This window comes from Ooceraea biroi, chromosome 13 (genome assembly GCF_003672135.1).
Source record: "Ooceraea biroi isolate clonal line C1 chromosome 13, Obir_v5.4, whole genome shotgun sequence".
NCBI classification, from domain to species: Eukaryota; Metazoa; Arthropoda; class Insecta; order Hymenoptera; family Formicidae; genus Ooceraea; species Ooceraea biroi.
In genome coordinates, this window is record NC_039518.1 from 1,197,878 (window position 1) to 1,210,570 (window position 12,693).

Below are 12,693 nucleotides of genomic sequence, written 5' to 3' on the forward strand. Positions count from 1 at the left end.
TTTGGTACAATCGAGCTCAAAGAAATTCATCTCACTAAAAAAGAGAGTATTGCACGTCTGCGATCTCTATTTGGAAACGCTGGAGGAAAATGATCCATTTTGAAAAGTAATGATAACGCGACAAAAATGGATCGTCTACAACAACGTCAAAACGAAAAAGAATCGTGATGAACCTGCTGAAAGCACTTGAAAAGCAAGATATTCACCAAAGAAAGATTTGCTGTATCTGGTGGGACTTAAAGTATTGTGTATTTATGGAGCTGCATTGCGAAGAGGAATCAACATTAATCAGACGTATATAGTCGAGTCAACTGAGATAAATTAACGATTGCCATCAAACAGAAACGTCGAGAATAGGTGAATCGCAAAAGGTGATGGAGTTTACACATGATAAGCGCTAAACCACGTACAGTTTGGTCACTCGTGAAAAATTGTTGGCAGCTTGGATGGGATGTGTTACATGATGTTACACAACCACCATATTCGCCAGACCTGGCACCATCAGATTACCATTCGCTATTTCGTTCTTTGCAAAACGTCTTTGAATGGTAAAAACTTTACTGCTGATGAGGATCTGAAATATTGTTTGGAAATGTTTTTTGCTTGAAAAGAATAAGAACTGTTTTGAGCGCGAGATATCATGAAGTTAGGCGCTGAAAAAATGGCAAAAGATATAATAACAACAAAATGGAACAATATATTGTTATATAAAGTTTTTGTATTCCCATTGAAACATTCGCCTTTTATTTAATAATAAAAAAAAACAAGCAATTACTTTTTGGCCAAACCAAATATATGGCGAAGAATGCTTTAAAACTGCGGCAGTATGTCAAAATTGGTTTACTAAATTTTCGCATCTGAGATTTTAATTGAAAGATGCACCACAGCTCAGAAGGCCAATCGAAATATTAGATGATGACCAAAATAAAGGCACCGATGCGATCCAATCGGCCGTTTAACGACAACGAGAGATTTTGCTGAGAATCTCTACATATCGAATCGAGTAGTTGAAAACCATTTTAAAACGACTTGGATACGTTAGTAAAGCTCGAATTTGGGTACACATGACTCAAAGAAATTCATCTCACTAAGAGTTGACGTCTGACGATTAACTCAATTTTGAAACGTGAAGGAAAATGATCCATATTTAAACGTATTAACAGCGCGACGAAATGGATCGTCTACACCAACGTCAAACGGACAACGTCAAAAAAAGATCGTGATGAACCTGCTGAAAGCACTTGAAAAGCAGATATTCACCAAAGAAAGATTATGCTGTCAGTCTGGTGGGACTTTAAAGGTATTGTGTATTTTGAGCTGCTTGCAAGGAATCAAACCATTAATTCAGACGTATACTGTCGTCACTGGATAAATTAAACGATGCATCAAACAGAAACGTCGAGAATTGGTGAATCGCAAAGGTGTTGCGTTTCACCATGATAACGCTAGACCACGTACAAGTTTGGTCACTCGTGAAAAATTGTTGCAGCTTGGATGGGATGTGTTACCTTTACCACACCATATTCGCCAGACCTGGCACCATCAGATTACCATTTCGTTTCGTTCTTTGCAAAACGCCTTGAATGGTAAAACCTTACTGCTGATGAGGATATGAAATCGTTGTTGGAATTGTTTTTTGCTGAAAAAGATAAGAACTTTTTTGAGCGCGGAATCATGAAGTTGCCTGAAAAATGGCAAAAGATAATCAAACAAAATGGACAATATATTGTTTAATAAAGTTTTTGTTTCCCATGAAAAATTCGCCTTTTATTTATATAAAAAAACGCAATTACTTTTTGGCCAACCCAATATATGGCGAAGATGCTTTAAACTGCCAGTGTCAAAATTGGTTACTAAATTTCGATCTGAGATTTTAATGTGAAAGATGCACCACGCTCAGGAAGCCAATCGAAATTGATGATGAAAATAAAGGCACGATCGATTCCAATCGGCGTTTACGACACGAGAGATTGCTGAGAATCTAACATATCGAAATCGAGTGTTGAAAACCATTTAAAACGACTTGGATACATTAGTAAGCTCGATATTTGGGTACACATGAGCTCAAAGAAATTCATCTCACTAAGAGTATTGACGTCTGCGATTCTCTTTTGAAACGTGAGGAAAATGATCCATTTTGAAACGTATGATAACAGGCGACGAAAAATGGATCGTCTACACCAACGTCAAACGAAAAAGATTGCAGGTGATGAACCTGCTGAAAGCACTTGAAAAGCAGATATTCACCAAAGAAAGATTATGCTGTCAGTCTGGTGGGACTTTAAAGTATTGGTATTTTGAGCTGCTTGCAAGGAATCAAACCATTAATTCAGACGTATACTGTCGTCAACTGGATAAATTAAAGATGCCATCAAACAGAAACGTCGAGAATTGGGAATCGCAAAGGTGTTGTGTTTCACCATGATAACGCTAGAACCACGTACAAGTTTGGTCACTCGTGAAAAATTGTTGCAGCTTGGATGGGATGTGTTACCACATCCACCATATTCGCCAGACCTGGCACCATCAGATTACCATTCGTTTCGTTCTTTGCAAAACGTCTTGAATGGTAAAACCTTTACTGCTGATGAGGATATCAAATCGTTGTTGGAATTGTTTTTTGCTGAAAAAGATAAGAACTTTTTTGAGCGCGGAATCATGAAGTTGCCTGAAAAATGGCAAAAGATAATCAAACAAAATGGACAATATATTGTTTAATAAAGTTTTTGTTTCCCATGAAACATTCGCCTTTTATTTATATAAAAAAACGCAATTACTTTTTGGCCAACCCAATATATGGCGAAGATGCTTTAAAACTGCGGCAGTGTCAAAATTGGTTTACTAAATTTCGATCTGGAGATTTTAATGTGAAAGATGCACCACGCTCAGGAAGGCCAATCGAAATTGATGATGACAAAATAAAGGCACTGATCGATTCCAATCGGCGTTTAACGACACGAGAGATTGCTGAGAATCTTAACATATCGAAATCGAGTGTTGAAAACCATTTAAAACGACTTGGATACGTTAGTAAGCTCGATATTTGGGTAGCACATGAGCTCAAAGAAATTCATCTCACTAAGAGTATTGACGTCTGCGATTCTCTTTTGAAACGTGAGGAAAATGATCCATTTTTGAAACGTATGATAACAGGCGACGAAAAATGGATCGTCTACAACAACGTCAAACGAAAAAGATCGTGATGAACCTGCTGAAAGCACTTGAAAAGCAGATATTCACCAAAGAAAGATTATGCTGTCAGTCTGGTGGGACTTTAAAGGTATTGTGTATTTTGAGCTGCTTGCAAGGAATCAAACCATTAATTCAGACGTATACTGTCGTCAACTGGATAAATTAAACGATGCCATCAAACAGAAACGTCGAGAATTGGTGAATCGCAAAGGTGTTGGTTTCACCATGATAACGCTAACCACGTACAAGTTTGGTCACTCGTGAAAAATTGTTGCAGCTTGGATGGGATGTGTTACCACATCCACCATATTCGCCAGACCTGGCACCATCAGATTACCATTCGTTTCGTTCTTTGCAAAACGCCTTGAATGGTAAAACCTTTACTGCTGATGAGGATATGAAATCGTTGTTGGAATTGTTTTTTGCTGAAAAAGATAAGAACTTTTTTGAGCGCGGAATCTTGAAGTTGCCTGAAAAATGGCAAAAGATAATCAAACAAAATGGACAATATATTGTTTAATAAAGTTTTTGTTTCCCATGAAACATTCGCCTTTTATTTATATAAAAAAAACGCAATTACTTTTTGGCCAACCCAATATATGGCGAAGATGCTTTAAAACTGCGGCAGTGTCAAAATTGGTTTACTAAATTTCGATCTGCAGATTTTAATGTGAAAGATGCACCACGCTCAGGAAGGCCAATCGAAATTGATGATGACAAAATAAAGGCACTGATCGATTCCAATCGGCGTTTAACGACACGAGAGATTGCCGAGAATCTTAACATATCGAAATCGAGTGTTGAAAACCATTTAAAACGACTTGGATACATTAGTAAGCTCGATATTTGGGTAGCACATGAGCTCAAAGAAATTCATCTCACTAAGAGTATTGACGTCTGCGATTCTCTTTTGAAACGTGAGGAAAATGATCCATTTTTGAAACGTATGATAACAGGCGACGAAAAATGGATCGTCTACAACAACGTCAAACGAAAAAGATCGTGATGAACCTGCTGAAAGCACTTGAAAAGCAGATATTCACCAAAGAAAGATTACGCTGTCAGTCTGGTGGGACTTTAAAGGTATTGTGTATTTTGAGCTGCTTGCAAGGAATCAAACCATTAATTCAGACGTATACTGTCGTCAACTGGATAAATTAAACGATGCCATCAAACAGAAACGTCGAGAATTGGTGAATCGCAAAGGTGTTGCGTTTCACCATGATAACGCTAAACCACGTACAAGTTTGGTCACTCGTGAAAAATTGTTGCAGCTTGGATGGGATGTGTTACCACATCCACCATATTCGCCAGACCTGGCACCATCAGATTACCATTCGTTTCGTTCTTTGCAAAACGTCTTGAATGGTAAAACCTTTACTGCTGATGAGGATATCAAATCGTTGTTGGAATTGTTTTTTGCTGAAAAAGATAAGAACTGTTTTGAGCGCGGAATCATGAAGTTGCCTGAAAAATGGCAAAAGATAATCAAACAAAATGGACAATATATTGTTTAATAAAGTTTTTGTTTCCCATGAAACATTCGCCTTTTATTTATATAAAAAAAACGCAATTACTTTTTGGCCAACCCAATAATTACGAAGGGCGCATTAACACTTTTTAAATTATGATTGACCGAATACCCGCACACCCCGATATCCTCGAATGCCACTCTTCTGACACAACTGCAGCTCCATACTTCCACGTGATTTATCCACATCCGCGGGATGAACGCGCGGTTATCATCGTCGTACCGATAATCACCCAACATGCGTAGCTACGTTACCAATCGCGCCGCATCGGCGCCTCGCATCTTATTAGCTTTAATTGTTTCCTATTCGGTCGACTGTCGACTTCGCACGGCGACCTCAATCGCCGAGGATAATCTTTTATTCAGCGACGAGACGAAAGAGGAAGAGAGCAGGAGAGACAATCACGGATTCGCGCGCTCTCGTCAGGAAGATGGTATCGAAATTGAGCCGTTCCGCAGCCCGCGTCGCACGACAATCGCGCAATTGCGCTCGGCGACTCGTGCAATATCTCCGATGGCGGGATCGCGCAGGCGTCATTATCAAATTGGCAGGAGCGAAGCGGCGCGCGATACTTCCTGCTGATAACTCTGTGTCGCTTCCTACGTTATCTGTCGCGATATCCATTCCGCAACACTGCGGTACTCGTGTCTGCTCATCGAGTGACTGACAATTGATTGCGCTTGCATTATACAATTGAGATCGTCTAACAAGAAGAGCGGAGATACACGTTCAGGTAATATCTTTGTAAATATTAATACACACCTTTTTTCATAAAAATAAATAATTACGGAATACAAGTTTGCGTTCACTATCTATCTATTATATTCACTCTTATTTTTACGCATGTATCTTTATTTTTATTTTTCTTCTTTGTTCATTCGTTTTATTATACCATATTTTTATCTTTACTTCGTTTTGTATAAATTATATATCAGCTAACCGCTTGATAGTTGAAAGTTAAGATGTACTATGCCATGTAATATGTGAAGCTTAGCGTTTCAGGGGACCTGTCCCAGGACGCAAATAAACGTATCTATCTATCTATCTATCTATTTCATGTTCTCATTTCAAATATAAATTGGACAACAATGAAAGACAGTGCGACGCGTGTCATCACTTCATGACATTATTTGCTTTGACTCGTGTTAAAGTATATGCAACTTTTGCGCGAGCATTTTATTCGAGCGCAGCTTAGTCGTCCGACTCGAGTACGCACGAGCCAGCTGATCTCGATTGTTAATCTCCAATGAATCCACTTGATAGCGTTGCTCACCTCGCAAGATCAGAATTTTCCCATCAATGCTTTGATGTACTCGCGCGTAGTTAAAGTGTGTTAGTGACACAAAAAAACTAGTACGAGGAGACTATAGCTGGGTTTAATTAAGGTAGGATATATAGCAAACCCTTGCAAAAAGCGTTAACGAGAACAGCAGGTAAAGCACATAGTTTTTTTAATCAAATGCTGTTACAGAGCGAGACGAGATCAAGAAGGAAGACTAGTTAGATGGATCGATAACAAGTTGACCAGAGCGAACATTAAAACGAAAGACTCGATAGACATATTTAGGTCTGTACTTGAATGTACAGATTCAACAAGCCTCGTCTTCTCGGGTATCGGCTGCTTCGAGGAAAAGTAACTCGGGACTCCGTTTTCTTTCCGTTTATCGCTCTATCTAGCGCCTACGTTTGAATTAATCTCGGAACCAGCTCGCACCACTTGCCCCGGTCCATTCTACTTAAAAAGAGATTCAGTCTAACAAGGGAAGGTTTTTAGGTGTTACACTCGGATTTCAAAATTTTTTGCATGCAGATAGGGAGGTCCCCAAATAGAAAAAAAATAAAAGTAGCGGCCCAAATGCATATTTGCGCGCTACGTGCGCAATTTTCGATGTTAGGTTAATTACTCAAAAATGCTATTTCCAATCGAATTCTTTACATTTTTTATTTCACCTAATGCACATTTATATTGCTTTGAATAATTTTGTGTGCGTGTGTGTACTTGTGTGTGTTTAGAAAATACGAGCGTCTAGTGTAATCTCGTGCCGCGCGAGCACAGTGCGTATAAAAGGCCCATTGCTCAAAAATGGTATTTGCATCGTAACTTTTTTAATTTTTTACTGCGACTGCCAATGCACACAATTTGGAATAATTGTACGTTGCGCAAATCGTAGGTTGCTCTTTCTGCGTGATTTCTTGTATGCGACTTTAAATAGAATTGATCAGAATCCATAACGAGGACATAAAAGATCTGGTCAAGGGAGGTTTTTAATTCCTTCAGTTTTAATTTTGGTTTTGATTTCTTTTTCAAGCGTTGTGCATTAGGTGAAATAAAAAATGTAAAGAATTCGATTGGAAATGGCATTTTTGAGTAATTAACCTAACGTCGAAAATTGCGCACGTAGCGCGCAAATATGCATTTGGGCCGCTACTTTTATAATTTTTCTTCTATTTGGGGACCTCCCTACCTGCATGCAAAAATTTTTGAAATCCGAGTGTAACACCTAAAAACCTTTCCTTGTAAGTCGTCGCCTCCGAGCAATGCAGACACACTTCTGCGAACGAGCTTCGTAGAATACCGGCTCGTTTCGTTTCAGCAAAAGTCAACACGGAAAGAAGCGGCGTACAGTCGGAAGCAGAAAGAGAACGAAAATCGGGAGAAAGATATGAATTGATATCATTTCAGAAAAATTAATCTCACCATCATCTCTCGCGCTGCATCGGAGAGGAAAGGCAAAGGGAGAACGGAAAAGACACTGTGAGAGAAGCAAAGCGGGCGTTGCAGAAGCCAGATAGAGACGAAGACGAACAAGAGGGGCCAATGTCGACGTAAATAAAGGCGTTTCGGCGAACCGCTATTCTGCCCGCGAAGGGTCGGTGCAACCAGTAGCAGCAGCATTCATAAAGCAGAAGTTTGAAGGCTGCTTGGTCTAAATTCGAGGCGACGATGAACGCGGATGGAACGGAATGAATCAGAACCGCCTGAGCCTCGGTTCCACGCCCTGGCGACTTGGCTTTGGAATTCGCACCGAAACGCCTGTTGCGCCACTGCGACACTGGCCACACAGCGGTCTGACCAGAAACGTGGGCCGTGAATTACGAGATTGTGTTCTCTCTCTTTCTCTGTCTTGCCCCTCTTGTCTCTCTCTCTCTCTCTCTCTCTCTCTCTCTCTCCCTCTCTATGTAATTTCCGTGATGAACGAAATGAAACGCAAGCGCGATCATGGCTGGATGCACTTGAATCGCGCGACGAGTCCATTAAGCGAATTACCCCCTTTGCTTCCTCGATTCGATTCAATTTCTTCGATTAGATCGTTAACGTCGCTCGCCCGCTCGCTCGGTACCGCGAAAAGCCGAGGAGTACACCGGTGTCACACACGCGGTTACTGCAGCTAGAAAATATCGTTCTGTGCCATGCGGCTAAAGGACACGCTCGACTCTCCGCCCCGCATGAGTTATAGTGTACGTTACACGTGTCTAAATTTAAAACGACAAACATCTTCCAGACCTTCGCGAGAGACGTATTTATCAGAGAGCTGTAAAACGTGAATTAAGGGTCGCGTGTGAAACGGGATTGCTAAATGCCGATAACAATTTCGGGCAGGCTACTCTTTGCTACGTCATATTCTCCAAGGAGATTCGCCGAAGAAAGAGAGAATCATGGATGTAAGAATTACTGGATGGAGTGTATGTCCGCGGGGGTGAAGCCAGAGGGGCAGAGAGGGTATGAACAACCAAGATGGCGATGACGGTTAATATCACGGTATATTTGTATATTTGTACGCAATCCGGCATGTTGTAGGTTTACTTTTCACTACTACAATTTAGAATTCTCCACGCGATGTCTTAAATCACGATAGGACGTGAAAATAGATGTACACCCACAAAAAAGATTTCTGGACTTAATGCTATTACTATTTAATCTATCATAAAATAAGATCGCTATAGCGACAATCAGATTTATTATTGAAAAGACGCATATTTTAATCTTGAATAGAAAATTCGAAAATCTAGATTTAAATAATCTTGGTGCTATCTCATTAATTTTCTCAGAAGGATTTAGATACAAATTTGTAGCAGGTTCAAAATATTCTTGATTTAAGAATATTGTGAGATCTAAAAGACATCTTATTCTATTCTTCTAAGAGAATTTGTAGAATCTGCACAAAACGGCCAATATTTATGTGTTGCAATTGAAAACCGGGAAAGTGTTTCTGTTATTTACAATGAATAAGTGGAAATGTCTTATCTCGAATCTTATTTCTCAAGTAAGTATATTGTATATACTTACTTACATTTCCATATCTTTTAATATTTCTTGTAGAGTATTGCACTTATTCATTGTAAATAACAGAGACACTTTCCCGATTTTAGATTGCAACACATAAATATTGGCCGTTTTATCCGAATAAAGGACGCAGGAGCGCCGAGTCGACGAGCGACCGTGAGAAAATGATGCGTCGACATCGACAAAGCCTACTATAAAGTGGCGCTAATATCAAATTATTCTACATACAAGAATATATAAGCATAAATTTGTACATGTTACTCTTGTCTCAAGACAGTAAGACAATCTTATTTAATTCGAGAGAGAAGAATAGAAATTACTGATTAAAATTAAAAATTGTTTTATTTTCATATTTTTTATACTTGTAATACGATTAAATTAGTGAAGAATACTTTTCGTCTTGTTATCAGAAATCCTTTCTGAGGGTGCACGGATTAATCGCGATGTAATCATTGATTATCACTTGGCCTTTCATTTTCATACTTACCATTGGCATCGATCATAACTCCAAGCTCGTTTGATTAAACTGTTTTGTCCTCCTGTTTTGTTTAGACATAGTTTACGTGACCAGTGTCTTTTATAACTGGTACACGACGTTTGTCAACCCTCTCGCTACACCCACAAAAAAGATTTCTCGACTTAATGCTATTACTCTTTAATCTATCATAAAATAAGATCGCTATAGCGACAATCATATTTATTATTGAAAAGAAGCATATTTTAATCTTGAATAGAAAATTCGAAAATCTAGATTTAAATAATCTTGGTGCTATCTCATTAATTTTCTCAGAAGGATTTAGATACAAATTTGTAGCAGGTTCAAAATATTCTTGATTTAAGAATATTGTGAGATCTAAAAGACATCTTATTCTATTCTTCTAAGAGAATTTGTAGAATCTGCACAAAACGGCCAATATTTATGTGTTGCAATCGAAAATCGGGAAAGTGTTTCTGTTATTTACAATAAATAAGTGCAATACTCTACAAGAAATATTAAAAGATATGGAAATGTCTTATCTCGAATCTTATCTCTCAAGTAAGTATATTGTATATACTTACTTACATTTCCATATCTTTTAATATTTCTTGTAGAGTATTGCACTTATTCATTGTAAATAACAGAAACACTTTCCCGATTTTCGATTGCAACACATAAATATTGGCCGTTTTATCCGAATAAAGGACGCAGGAGCGCCGAGTCGACGAGCGACCGTGAGAAAATGATGCGTCGACATGGACAAAGCCTACTATAAAGTGGCGCTAATATCAAATTATTCTACATACAAGAATATATAAGCATAAATTTGTACATGTTACTCTTGTCTCAAGACAGTAAGGCAATCTTATTTAATTCGAGAGAGAAGAATAGAAATTACTGATTTAAATTAAAAATTGTTTTATTTTCATATTTTTTATACTTGTAATACGATTAAATTAGTCCAGAATACTTTTCGTCTTGTTATCAGAAATCCTTTCTGAGGGTGCACGGATTAATCGCAATGTAATCATTGATTATCACTTGGCCTTCCATTTTCATACTTACCATTGGCATCGATCATAACTCCAAGCTTGTTTGATTAAACTGTTTTGTCCTCCTGTTTTGTTTAGACATAGTTTACGCGATTACGTGACCAGTGTCTTTTATAACTGGTACACGACGATTGTCAACCCTCTCGCTACACCCACAAAAAAGATTTCTCGACTTAATGCTATTACTCTTTAATCTATCATAAAATAAGATCGCTATAGCGACAATCAGATTTATTATTGAAAAGAAGCATATTTTAATCTTGAATAGAAAATTCGAAAATCTAGATTCAAATAATCTTGGTGCTATCTCTTTAATTTTCTCAGAAGGATTTAGATAAAAATTTGTAGCAAGTTCAAAATATTCTTGATTTAAGAATATTGTGAGATCTAAAAGACATCTTATTCTATTCTTCTAAGAGAATTTGTAGAATCTGCACAAAACGGCCAATATTTATGTGTTGCAATCGAAAATCGGGAAAGTGTTTCTGTTATTTACAATAAATAAGTGCAATACTCTACAAGAAATATTAAAAGATATGGAAATGTCTTATCTCGAATCTTATCTCTCAAGTAAGTATATTGTATATACTTACTTACATTTCCATATCTTTTAATATTTCTTGTAGAGTATTGCACTTATTCATTGTAAATAACAGAAACACTTTCCCGATTTTCGATTGCAACACATAAATATTGGCCGTTTTATCCGAATAAAGGACGCAGGAGCGCCGAGTCGACGAGCGACCGTGAGAAAATGATGCGTCGACATCGACAAAGCCTACTATAAAGTGGCGCTAATATCAAATTATTCTACATACAAGAATATATAAGCATAAATTTGTACATGTTACTCTTGTCTCAAGACAGTAAGGCAATCTTATTTAATTCGAGAGAGAAGAATAGAAATTACTGATTTAAATTAAAAATTGTTTTATTTTCATATTTTTTATACTTGTAATACGATTAAATTAGTCCAGAATACTTTTCGTCTTGTTATCAGAAATCCTTTCTGAGGGTGCACGGATTAATCGCGATGTAATCATTGATTATCACTTGGCCTTTCATTTTCATACTTACCATTGGCATCGATCATAACTCCAAGCTCGTTTGATTAAACTGTTTTGTCCTCCTGTTTTGTTTAGACATAGTTTACGTGACCAGTGTCTTTTATAACTGGTACACGACGTTTGTCAACCCTCTCGCTACACCCACAAAAAAGATTTCTGGACTTAATGCTATTACTCTTTAATCTATCATAAAATAAGATCGCTATAGCGACAATCATATTTATTATTGAAAAGAAGCATATTTTAATCTTGACTAGAAAATTCGAAAATCTAGATTCAAATAATCTTGGTGCTATCTCTTTAATTTTCTTAGAAGGATTTAGATACAAATTTGTAGCAGGTTCAAAATATTCTTGATTTAAGAATATCGTGAGATCTAAAAGACATCTTATTCTATTCTTCTAAGAGAATTTGTAGAATCTGCACAAAACGGCCAATATTTATGTGTTGCAATCGAAAACCGGGAAGGTGTTTCTGTTATTTACAATGAATAAGTGCAAAAGATATGGAAATGTCTTATCTCGAATCTTATTTCTCAAGTAAGTATATTGTATATACTTACTTACATTTCCATATCTTTTAATATTTCTTGTAGAGTATTGCACTTATTCATTGTAAATAACAGAAACACTTTCCCGATTTTAGATTGCAACACATAAATATTGGCCGTTTTATCCGAATAAAGGACGCAGGAGCGCCGAGTCAACGAGCGACCGTGAGAAAATGATGCGTCGACATGGACAAAGCCTACTATAAAGTGGCGCTAATATCAAATTATTCTACATACGAGAATATATAAGCATAAATTTGTATGTGTTACTCTTGTCTCAAGACAGTAAGACAATCTTATTTAATTCGAGAGAGAAGAATAGAAATTACTGATTTAAATTAAAAATTGTTTTATTTTCATATTTTTATACTTGTAATACGATTAAATTAGTCAAGAATATTTTTCGTCTTGTTATCAGAAATCCTTTCTGAGGGTGTATTATGTGCTATATATATGAACAACCAAGATGGCCACAATAGCGATTTCCCCTCACTCTTCAGGATTCATTCCCCTCTTCTACAACAGTACTTTACACTC

General features: G+C 37.4%; 1 protein-coding gene across 1 annotated transcript in view; it reads right to left on the reverse strand.

The window, feature by feature from the left end:
• Positions 1 to 12,693, reverse strand: part of LOC105287386 — a 130,715-nt gene that overhangs the window by 115,121 nt on the left and 2,901 nt on the right. The gene's annotated exons all lie outside the window — the stretch shown is intronic.